This window comes from Procambarus clarkii, chromosome 1 (assembly GCF_040958095.1).
Source record: "Procambarus clarkii isolate CNS0578487 chromosome 1, FALCON_Pclarkii_2.0, whole genome shotgun sequence".
NCBI classification, from domain to species: Eukaryota; Metazoa; Arthropoda; class Malacostraca; order Decapoda; family Cambaridae; genus Procambarus; species Procambarus clarkii.
Genome location: NC_091150.1, coordinates 7,485,573 through 7,498,651, shown reverse-complemented (window position 1 = coordinate 7,498,651; position 13,079 = coordinate 7,485,573).

The following is a 13,079-nucleotide window of genomic DNA, read 5'->3' as shown; positions in this document are numbered from 1 at the left end:
TAGAATTTCTATCATGTTGTCGTTGTAAGAAAAATCTTGAAATGTACAAAATCAGCTTTAGGTCTTAGTAATATTTCAGCTTTGAACAAGAAGAAACACTGATTATTAAGGTGAACACTAGGTGAACACGTCTAGGTGAACACTAGGTGAACACGCCTAGGTGAACACGTCTAGGTGAACACGCCTAGGTGAACACTAGGTGAACACGTCTAGGTGAACACGTCTAGGTGAACACTAGGGGAACACGTCTAGGTGAACACTAGGTGAACACGTCTACGTGAACACGTCTACGTGAACACATATGGTGAACATATTACCTATAAACAACCTATCCAAAAATTATGAATTGGATAAATACAAAGTTCAAAACTTCGATGACATAGCTTAAATAATTTTTGAGAACTTTATATACTTCATTTTGCTTAAATTTATTTTAGATCCATGCTGAATATAAAATATATTTTTGTCCTCTCTCCGATGGTCATAGTGGTTGGGCACCGCTTCTTCAATCCGTCCTTATATATCCCAGCTCATCCTAATATCCTTAACAAGTGCTATATAATCATACTATGGCAGTACTTTCACCTCATTATTACTTTACCTTACCTCACCTCACCTTACCTTACCTTACCTCACCTTCCCCCTCCTCATCTGGCCCGTTGGTGCCGTGAGTGGGCTTAGCGGACGGCTGCCAGAGTGTGATGCTCTGTGGGACAGTCCTCTGTCCTTTTGTGGCCTTGCACTCCTGCTGCTGTCTTCTCTAATTGTGCCAGATCGCTTTTCCTTTTCCTTATGTTTCGTTTTTCTCCCCCCTCTTCTCCTATCTGCTTGTTGTTTCCTGCCGACCTTTTGCTTGTTTTGGTTATTCCTTTGGACTTCTTCTATTTTGACGCCTGGGTGCTTGAGGAGGCATACTCTTGCACCCATAGAACTGTAGTACCCAACATCTCGACCGAGGGGAACCTTTTATTGTCACTCCTCCTTTCGTCGCTGAACCCGATCTCGACGGACTGACGGTTCTTAAGGTGGCGTTTGTGGGGCGTATACTCACGACGCACCCTTAGGGGGCCCCGGCATGATCGGCGATAGCTTCCTGTTGGGTGTCCTGCCTCTAATTGTGGATCCATGGTGGGTATGGGGGCACATTCGTGAATGAATTTACCACTCTTCGTCTGTATGTCATTGCATGTTTCTGTTGTACCCTCTCGGGCTCGTGGGGTGGGCGACCAAGCCCCCGAGTCGGCCTGTCTTAGAAAACCGGGCTCTGTAGCCTCTGCTGCATTGGGTCCCGACCTTGCTCCTCCTTTGACTCTCCTGACTTCTTCCCCTGGCTCCCCTCCCTCCTCTGTGGTTGGGTCGAGCCTCAAGCCCCCAGTGGTGACCACTACGTCCCCTGGTGTGGCTAAGTCTCTCGTTGTGAATAGTGCGCCTTTTGTTCCCTCTCTCTCTGGGGGTTCTCAACGCCGTCCGCGCCACGGCCGCACTCGCTCGATTCCTTCCCGTACTGATGCGTATCAGGCCTTGTTTGGTCCTGCTTCATGGGCCAAATACTTTGATCTCCTTCCTCTTGATTCTGCGCCTCCTGACGATTTCTCCCTTCATCGGCATCTTGTTGATTCCGTGGATGCCTCTGTTACCTACAACCCCACTCGTCTCGGTACACGTGTCGTTGCTGCTCCTTCTCAGGATGCAGCTTCCCTCTTGGCTGCCTTATCCTGCCTTGGCGAGATCCCTATTCGGGTCTCAAAGAACGCTCGGCTGAATGCCAGTGTTGGCACTATTCTCCTCCCGCCCCATGTTGAGACCGGTGTTCGGAAACTGCAGGACTGCCACGATGACATTCGGCATATCCTTGATGCCCAAGGCCATTCTGTCCTCCAGGTGGACTCGTTTACTCGTCCCCCTCTTGGTCGTCGCCGTCAACCCCTTCGGGTTGTGAAGATCACCTTTGATGGTAGGACCCTTCCACCCTCTGTCATTCTTGCTGGTGCCAGGTGCTCTGTCCATGAGTATATTCCTTCTCCTCGGCTTTGTAACAAGTGCTGGAGGTTTGGGCATGGTGCCCTCCGCTGCTCTGGGACTGTCTCTCTCTGTCCTTTGTGTGGGGGTGAAGGTCACTCTAAGTCGGAGTGCACTTCTCTCAAAGCTCGCTGCCTCAACTGTGGTGAGGCCCATCCTACCTTCTCCCGTGCCTTTATCCATTACAAGCTTGAGGGAGCTGTCCTCACCTTGAAGCACCAGCCCAGCAAACACAAATCATCTACACAACGTTCGCCTATCTCTTCCCATAGGTGTGGGAATGATTTGCATTGAGAATGGTGCAGGAGAGCCTTTGAGAAACTTTTACTCAAAAAATCCAAACACAAAGGTTTAATTATAAATTGTTTTTCTACAATTATTTTCTTCCAAATGTAAAGCAAATAGTTTTTACATGTTTAAATATAAAATTTATGGTGTTTTTTTGTAAAATTCATTAATAAATTGTGAATGATATATATTGGCTGAGTGAAACCTTTAAAATCCATTTAGTTATAATTTGAACAGAAAAAAGTAGTTATCCAAATTTTCTAAAAATCGCTCTTTTTAACACAATTTGACTCCTTATGCATTCCACTAAACACTATATCATGTTTAAATATATAATTTATGTATTATTCCCTAAAATAATTTATATAAATTATATAAGTTGCTGGAAAGTGGTGTTAAAGATTCTGAAAACTTTTTGTTGTGTTATAATTGGAATGTTCTTATTAACTATGTCTCAAGTTCACAGTTTATCAAACAAGAATATTAACATTCGTCAACTCTTAAAATCTTATATGTTATCTTGCTGGTGCAAAATGGGTGAATCTTTTGGAACAGCTATAGTATCTATATATCACAAATGGTGTTTTCCCTAACTCAAACAATGTAGGGTTTATTATTCTACACATATTTCTAATGACTCTTAGATGTTTACATTCTCTGAAGTATAATTGTGAAGGCTGTGTCCATCACTCTCAACACAGATTCTTAAACTCCTCTCTGCAGGTTCAACTATATAATTAGTTTCCATTTTGAATCTCCATGGACATTTGTATCCAAAATGAAGCCAATGTGGTTTCCTTCAGCGCCTTCAGCCAGCACATTTGCTCATTCATTTCCACAGATTCCAACATGGTAAGGGATTTACAGAAATTTGTATATTCATATTGTTATATATTAAAAATATGAATGCAGTTCAATATGATAAGACAAATACATGAGTTTATGATAAATTCGTTTTCTGTGATATACCATTGATATGCTCTTTTTTTCTTTAAACGGCAGACTAAAGTGCTCACATCAACAGATTTGATGTATAAATGGTCAACGCTCAACAGAGTTAGTATAAATGTATTAGTATAAATCTTACTTGTCTCATTGTTAATTCACATTCAATGTCAACTTGTGGTTTTGATGTGGCACGTTTGGCCAAGACACCCCACCCCATTATGCACCCCATACCCATCTTGTGGGCGGTTGTGGAAAGGGTTACAGAGGCACATAATGGGCTCAGGGACTGAACCCCACAATTCATTTAGCTAAGCAAGTTACAATCTTGATGAGCTAGTTACAAAATTCAATATAAGTCATCACATCAACAATGGGTTCGAGATCGACCTCAAGTACAGGTTCTAAACACTTTCCTGGATTTTCGACTTGGAATTACGGGAGTTTTCCCTAACCGCTTGTCAGATCACGACGTAAATTTACGGTGCGGTTTAAAATATTTGTAAAAAATCCAGTTTAAATCCGATTTACTTGGGGTTTGTTTCAAACTCCGCGCCATGAAATTCCTGTTCTCTCGGGTAGGCCGCAAGTCACGTCGGCCTACTGGGTCACGTGACAGGCCCATTGTTTTGTCGTCACGTGGAGCAATCGGATCTCTCTCCCCTCGGCCTCCCCTCGGCTCTCCCCTCTCCCAACCTACACAATGCAGACACAAAGAAAGTTCAGAAAAGAAAACGAGTTCGCAGGGCAGATGGAACAGTAAGACTACAGCAGGTTGTGGTGAACAAACCACAGGCAATTGTTGACTACAATAAGTTCATGAAGGGTGTTGACCACTTTGATCAAATGGTAAAGTATTACCATTTCGCCAGGAAATGTCACAAGTGGACCAAGAAAATAACATTTTATTTCTTGCAAATGGCATTGCAAAACGCTTATGCATTGTACAAGGCCAACACAGATGATCGAAGGAAACTAACTCTGCTCTAGTTCCATGAAGTTGCTATTTGGTCTTTATTGAAATTTGACAAGGCAGAGTGGCCTGCAACAACTACACCATCTCCACATCTAGTTCATGCTCCAGACATAAATCATGACACTGGTCCTGTGTATCCTGCTGCTGACCCGTCAACACCTGGCCCGTCGGGTGTAAGGCGCCCTCTTTTCACGTCTACACCTAGTGCTGAAGCTGAATCTGATGAAGATAATTCATATTCCACATTAGTGTTTGAAAACAATAGTGAGAGCGACGATTCAGACAGTAGTTTATTGCCAACCCAGAGACAACAGCGACGTGTTGTTATAGCAGAGACTCGCCTGAACTATAAATTGAAACATGAGCTGGTAAAAATCCCCAAACGTCGCAGGTGTGAAGTGTGTTCAAAGTCGGGTATCAGGAAGGAAACTGGTATAGCGTGCAAGACATGCGATGTTCCACTTTGCGTCATACCTTGTTACACCACTTATCACAGGAAAAGGGTGTATTGAGTGGACAAGAAATAACCACCTACATCAGCTTCACTCCACCTAGGAACATCTGTTGAGCAACTTCAGGAATCAGTACCTGAAGGAGGTGGAGTGGAGATAAAATGCTCAACTTATTTTACTACAATCGTCTTTGCTTTGGTAAGTACACATAATTGTATTAGATTGTTTCAGTATTGTAGTCTATTTTCTTAGGAATATTTTGATACCTAAATGAGAACTGTAGCACGAAAACTAAAGTAAGTATACACGAAACAAGAGAAACTTTTTTTGTGGGTGTTGCGGGTGTGAGTTGGAGTGTCAAGAGCGGGTTCCGGTTGTGTGTTTTCCGTCATCTCTACAGCTGTGAATTCCAAGGAATTGTATTTGATATGCATATGTCTGTGTAGGGAATTTTATTCCGAACACTATACAAAAAAAACGGTGTGAAACAAGTATAAACTTGAAAAATATGAGCAAAGTAAAAACTTTTGACGCTCACGGGTACAAACACGCGTAAGATTTTATTCCCCGCAAATTTATTTGATGCTGTGTTGGCCAACTCTACCCATGTTCTTATAGAACTTTCTATTGCGAACACATTGCTATAAAAATGAAATACGTAGCTCCAGAAATAATGTCAGGACAGTGAAATAAGTATAAACATTCAAAGCACTGCATCCCAACAGTGTCGTCCCTGCTGAAATCACGGCTAACGCTTCGCCCAGTTCCCACACTCGTGCGGGTCACCCGATACCATAATTAGACATTGATAGGCATATGTCTGGATGGGGAATTTTATTGCGAGTTCAGTGATATCAAAATGAGCGCTGTAGGATGACTGTGAGGCTGGCAACAAACGAAAGAATATGAACATTTACTTCCTGTTTGGGTGTCACGGCGAGTCATCTTCGTGTTTATTTACTTCGTGGTGGGATACCAAATGCTTCGGTGACATTTTATGCATATGATCTTGTAGAGAATTTTATTGCCAACGCATTGATACCAAAATGAAAAACGTAGCTTGAGAATTGAGGTTAGGAGCGTGAAAAGATTATAAACTTTTTTGTGTTTACGCTTGAGCGCCCAGAACGCCGCGCGCACAACCCACTTGGTTTTCCAGCTAGTGCCGCGCGCACTAAAGTGTTAAGCAACTGACATATGTGGAGAGCTAGTATCAAAATTTATATGTTTGTCCTGCACACCGCCCCCCATCCAGTGGGCAGCGGTGGATAGGTTACAATCACTTAGTTGTTATCTACAGTTAGCAAACTGGGGATATTTGGCTAAAATTTCTGGTAGCAGATCATTTTGAATGAAATATTGACACATCGCTGGAACATTGGTTATAGAATTGTCTCTAAATTCATGCATCTTTTCGCACTCCATCACATAGTGATGGAGGGTGTGCGAATAATTTTGTTGACACAGTTTACATTTGGTCAGGTCTACATCAGCAGATAATGAGAATTCCCAGAGATACTTGTAACCGAGTCTAAGCCGAGCAGTAGTAACATCTAGAAGTCTGCTGATTTTATTGGATGATCCATAGATGTGTGGCTCCTCTTGTATGATAGTATGATGATAGATGGAATTACTAGTTCCAGTTTCTAGGCAGGCGATGAGTACTCACAATAACCTTAATTAAGCGTCAAAACAAAAATGTGTATACTCTTTTTACTCTCCTGACCTTAGTTCTCGAGCTATGTATTTCATTTTGGTACCAACGTGTTCGCAATAACATTCTCTAGAAGAACATCAGTAAAAACAGTCACAAAAAGTTATATGAATACCAGCACCCAATAAATACCTACGTAGATGACTCGCCGTGAGTGCCCAAGAGCAACAAAATGTTTTTACTTGGGGTTGTTATCACTTCCACACTTGTCCTACAGCGTTAATTTTGGTATCAATGTACTCGCAATGAAATTCCCAACACGGTGATATGAATATAAACGTAGAATAATGGTCACGGCCCACCCGCAAGAGTGGGAAGTGGCGGAACTGTTACCCAGTATTGGTGACAAGACGACACATGGGCGATACAGTGCTTTGAAAGTTTATAATTATTTCACTGTCCTGACATTATTATTGTATGTACGTCATTCATTTTTGAGCCAATGTTTTCGCAATAGAATGTTCTATGAGCCCGTAGGTAAAAAAGAGCAACAAAGCGTAAGATAGAATAGCACCATATATAAAACAACGCTGGTACATATCAGTGAGCGTCAAACACACACGAAATGTGTGTGTTTGATGGTGGTCAAACGATGTTTGATGTGTTTGATCAGGTGATGTCCTGATCCGCCTAATTAAAGTATGAATTATGTTGAGAAAAAAAAGAAAAAAGGGAAAAAACAGGGGTGGGAGAAACATGACAGAAAAAGAGTAAAAATACAATTTGGTCAACAAAACAGCATTGTTTAAAATAAAAGATATGGATTGACATTTTGGTGGTTAGGTAGGTTACATTGAGTTAATTAGGTAGTACTTAGTGTTTATCTGTTATAGATAGGAGCTGCATGCCTGGTATGGGCCAATAGGCCTTCTGCAGTTACCTTTGTTTTATGTTTTTGCCCTGTAACCTAAATGGTTAGAGAGGCACATATATGGGCTTAGGGACTGAACCCCACACTACATTTAGCTAAGCTGGTTACAATCTTGATGATATAGTTACAAAATTCTGTATAAGTCGTCACATTATCAATGGGTTCGAGATCAACCACAATTTCCTGAATGGATATAACAAAGGGGATATTAATAGGTTATTAAAATTGTCAACACACGATAGAACGCGAAACAATGGGTATAAATTGGATAAGTTTAGATTTAGGAAAGACTTGGGTAAATACTGGGTCAGTAACAGGGTTGTTGATTTGTGGAATTTTTCTTAACTTATAAATTTATCTTTATTTATCTTAAACTGGTTGGGAGAGGTACAGTTTTTAACATAATTGGGAAGGTCATTCCACATTCGAGGTCCCTTGATTTGTAGAGCATTTCTAGTTTGACTAAGTCGTACTCTTGGAATATCAAATAGGTATTTGTTTCTGGTGTGGTGCTCATGGGATCTGTTACAACCTTCTAGGAAGCTTTTAGGGTCAGGATTGACATTACAGTGCAGCGTTTTATATATATAAAATACACATGAGAGTATGTGCAGGGACTTAATATCTAACATATTCAGAGATTTGAGTAAGGGGTCCATATATACTGCCCAGTTGCCTGAAATGCTATATGCCTACTATATTGGCTTTAGGTATTGTATGCACTAGCTCTATCTATAAATCCAACATTATGTTTGTAAATCAACTATGTATGTACTTTCCTGAATAAAATTGACTTTACAGTACACTTATATGCTCTGTGGATTTGTTATCCCCTATCGTTTGGGAGAAAAAAAATGACTAATACGTTCGCGAATGACTTTGACTTCAACTTCACTTTGACTTCGTTCATGTCATCGTATTTTCCGTAATATATAAAGGTTATGACAATGCAATTATATTATTGTGTGCAAATAAGTTGGAAATTTCATGTACCCTAAAAATAGTAAAATAAAGAATAAGAATAATTAAATAATTGTTGTAGTAAATTGTCACACGTTCATCATACGCAAACGAACACACAGTTTGGAGCGTCAGTACAAGACCGCCGCCATTTTAAAACACGGCTTCGAATGTAAGTAATGTTTTTCTCGTACTAACACTGTATTATGCAATAGATTAGGTCTTGAATTCACAAATTTAGTTGTTACATCTGACAGAGTATGTTAGACTGTGTAATGCTGGTCCATGTTGATGTATTTGTGGGCTTGGTTGGTTTACATGTGATGGCACCCCAATAAGGGCACCCCACAACTGCTGCATATTCTAGCTTTGGACTAGCAAAAGTGGTGAACAATTTCTTTAGTATTTCGCCATCCATGTATTTAAAAGCAATTCTGAAGTTGGAATGCATGCATAGGCTCCTCACACAATGTTCTTTATGTGGTCCTCAGGTGATAGTTTTCTATTTAGAACCACCCCTAGATCTCTTTCTTTATCAGAATTCCTTAAAGATTTCTCACATGGTTTTCCTAATGATAGATTGTGGGCTGTAAGGGACAGGTTTGATGTATGGATTAGTTGATAGAAGTTCCAGTCCTCCTGTAGACAGGGATCTCACATCAGCTTGTATATTATACAAGGATAAGATTTGATAAATTCAGTTATTTGACTGAACACTGGCTCTGTTTAAATCAGAGATTTTAAACATACATAGTCTAACCTAGCTCCTTTCTTTTTTACCTAGCTTTTACCTAGCCTAACCTAGCTTTTTTTTTCCCAAGCCGGTCTATGGCCCGTGTTTTTTTTCGATGCCTCAGTGGTCCATGCACAGGTCCGTTCAAGGGGATTAAATAGCCGTTCTATGGCCCCAGGGTTTTCTCAAATTTTCTTTCATAGCCGGTCTATGGCCCCTGGGTTTTACAAACTTTTTTTTCCCAAACCGGTCTATGGCGTGTATGTTAAATAAACCAAATTTTTCACTTTTGACAATTGAGCACCTGCTACATCCAGATTCTAGTGAGGAAAGGAATATAATATAATATCTAATATATCTATCTGTGTGAAATAGATTAAATCCATTTTATTTGATATTCAGCTAATAGTTCTGTATTTTCTACATTCATCCCATGTTTTGGTAAGTGCAATAATATGTATTGTTTCATTGCAGATTAGAGATTCAAGATAGTTCTAGATTTCCGAAGTACTGAAACGCGCGCCATACAGGCTTGGTGGATCTAGGTGCAAGGTAACAATTATTTACATTTACTTGTTTTTGTATTTATATGCATATATGCATTTATATGCATTATTCTATAGAATAATAGATCTCGTAATAATTTTGCAAAATAGTGGCATTTACTATTTTTAAAAGATTATTAAAAAAGTTTACTGATATGGTGCATTCGGAAGACAAACCCAATTTTCACTTTTGACAATTGAGCTCGGGTGCAGGGGGTGGGGTGGGTTGTGTAAAAGCCTGGTTTGTGCCTCGGAGAGGCTATGGGATCCAGTAAGATCGTCCTTCCTTTCCTCCCTAGAATCTGGATGTAGCAGGTGCTCAATTGTCAAAGTGAAAAATTGGGTTTGTCTTCCGAATGCACCATATCAGTAAATTTTTTAATAATCTTTTAAAAATAGTAAATGCCACTATTTTTGCAAAATTATTACGAGATCTATTATTCTAATAAGGGTTTGATAAACTACAGTAGACTGCCTACTGGTTTTACCTGTAATAAGGTTTGATACAGATGATTATCTGTTCCAGGGGATTAAATAGCCGTTCTATGGCCCCAGGGTTTTCTCAAATTTTCTTTCATAGCCGGTCTATGGCCCTGGGTTTTACGAACTTTTTTTTCCCAAGCCGGTCTATGGCCCTGGGTTTTACGAACTTTTTTTCCCAAGCTGGTCTATGGCGTGTATGTTAAATAACCAAATTTTTCACTTTTGAACAATTGAGCACCTGCTACATCCAGATTCTAGGGAGGAAAGGAATATAATATAATATCTAATATATCTATCTGTGTGAAATAGATTAAATCCATTTATTTGATATTCAGCTAATAGTTCTGTATTTTCTACATTCATCCATGTTTTGGTAAGTGCAATAATATGTATTGTTTCATTGCAGATTAGAGATTCAAGATAGTTCTAGATTTCCGAAGTACTGAAACGCGCGCCATACAGGCTTGGTGGATCTAGGTGCAAGGTAAAATTATTTACATGTTTTGTATTTATATGCATTTATATGCATTATTCTATAGAATAATAGATCTCGTAATAATTTTGCAAAAGTAGTGGCATTTACTATTTTTAAAAGATTATTAAAAAATTTACTGATATGGTGCATTCGGAAGACAAACCCAATTTTTCACTTTTGACAATTGAGCTCGGGTGCAGAGGGGGGGGGGTGGGTTGTGTAAAAGCCTGGTTTGTGCCTCGGAGAGGCTATGGGATCCAGTAAGATCGTCCTTCCTTTCCTCCCTAGAATCTGGATGTAGCAGGTGCTCAATTGTCAAAAGTGAAAAATTGGGTTTGTCTTCCGAATGCACCATATCAGTAAATTTTTTAATAATCTTTTAAAATAGTAAATGCCACTATTTTTGCAAAATTATTACTAGATCTATTATTCTAATAAGGGTTTGATAAAATACAGTAGACTGCCTACTGGTTTTACCTGTAATAAGGTTTGATACAGATGATTATCCGTTCAAGGGGATTAAATAGCCGTTCTATGGCCCCAGGGTTTTCTCAAATTTTCTTTCATAGCCGGTCTATGGCCCCTGGGTTTTACGAACTTTTTTTTCCCAAGCCCGTCTATGGCCCCTGGGTTTTACGAACTATTTTTTCCCAAGCCGGTCTGTGGCGTGTATGTTAAATAAACCAAATTTTTTCACTTTTGACAATTGAGCACCTGCTACATCCAGATTCTAGGGAAGAAAGGAAGGACGATCTTACTGGATCCCATAGCCTCTCCGAGGCACCAAACCAGGCTTGTACACAACCCTCCCCCTGCACCCGAGCTATGTCAACAGGTCGTTCTTTCTCTTCGCCCTTACATCATCACACACAGAGATCACAATAACGTGATGCATCAAATGAACAAATCCACAAGGGCCGTGACGAGGATTTGAACCTGCGTCCGGGAGCATCCCAGACACTGCCTAAATCGACTGAGCTACAACAGGGTAAAAGGATCCAGGAAGTTCAGTAGAAGTTTGGTTTCAACCCTTTTACCCTGTCGTAGCTCAGTCGATTAAGGCAGTGTCTGGGATGCTCCCGGACACAGGTTTGAATCCTCATCACGGCCCTTGTGGATTTGTTCATTTGATGCATCACGTTATTGTGATCTGTGTGTGATGATGTAAGGGCGAAGAGGGAGAACGGCCTGTTGACATAGCTCGGGTGCAGGGGGGGGGGTTGTGTAAAAGCCTGGTTTGTGCCTTGGAGAGGCTATGGGATCCAGTAAGTTCAGTAGAACTTCGGTTTCAACCCTTTTACCCTGTTGTAGCTCAGTCAATTAAGGCAGTGTCTGGGATGCTCCTGGACGCAGGTTCGAATCCTCGTCACGGCCCTTGTGGATTTGTTCATTTGATGCATCACGTTATTGTGATCTGTGTGTGTAATTCTTCACTTGCTACAGCAACAGGAATGTGTGTGTATGTATTTGTGTTGTTGAATATGACCGAAAGTGTAAGATTAATGATTCTAACAAATCGTCTGAATATTTGTTTTTCTTCACTGTCGAGGAGTAGTTAAAAAAATTTACTCGAGTTTATTTTCACACTTTATTATGGTCCTTAAGTCCCTCTCCTTAATGCTGCTGCTGTTTCTCGCATCTTGCATCGCTTGTATGTTTGGGGGTTTGGCCTCTTGCTATATATTGATTCCATTTGTGTGTGTTTGGGTCTCAGGCCCTCTCGCAATTTCTGTTGAACAAACCCCTTTTCCTAGTTCTGCATCTCTCCTTTGGTACAAATTTTGTTGTGCTTTTATCATATATTTCACAAAACTTGACATACATTTCATTTACTTCATGTCCTATCAGCAAGTGTTTGTCAAATTCTTTAAGGAAAGTTTATCATCCTGATTGCAGATCTCTAGCGCTATTATGTCAACTTCTTGTGGATTCGCAATCATTATTTAATTTACCTTTAGGTGTTCTTTCACCAGCACAGCAACACTGTACCTCTCCTAACCAGTTTAAGATAAAAACTAAGTACTAACTAATTAACTCAATGTAACCTACCTTACCCCCAAAATGTCAACCCATGTCTTCTATTTTAAACAATGCTGTTTTGTTGACCAAATTGTATTTTTGTTTTTTTCTGCAATGTTCCCCCCCCCCACCACTCTACCACCACATTGAGTTTAGTAGCTCTGTGCACGTCAGGTGCTGTTTAATATACAGACCTACTCCTCCATTTGACCTAGTTCTCTATCACATCTATATCACTTTGTGCTTTAGGCCTGGTGGAGCTTGGTCCACCAGGCTGTTGTTTGGAGTGGCCCGCAGATCCACATACAGTCTGCATATGATATACAGTCTGTTGATCAATTGAACTACAGTAGTTAGTTTTTATCATCCGAATGCACCAATATGTGTTCATTCTTCCCAGATGAAGGAACGAGGTAATATTCATCATCTGAATGCACCATCTGAAGCTTTAACACACTCATGATACACGAGAGGTTTAAAAAACTTTTAAAACTTTTAAAACTTTTTGACCTATGTATTTAAAAGCAATTCTAAAGTTAAAAAGTGTAGCATAGGCCCCTCGCAGAATGTTCTTAATATGATCCTCAGGTTATAGTTTT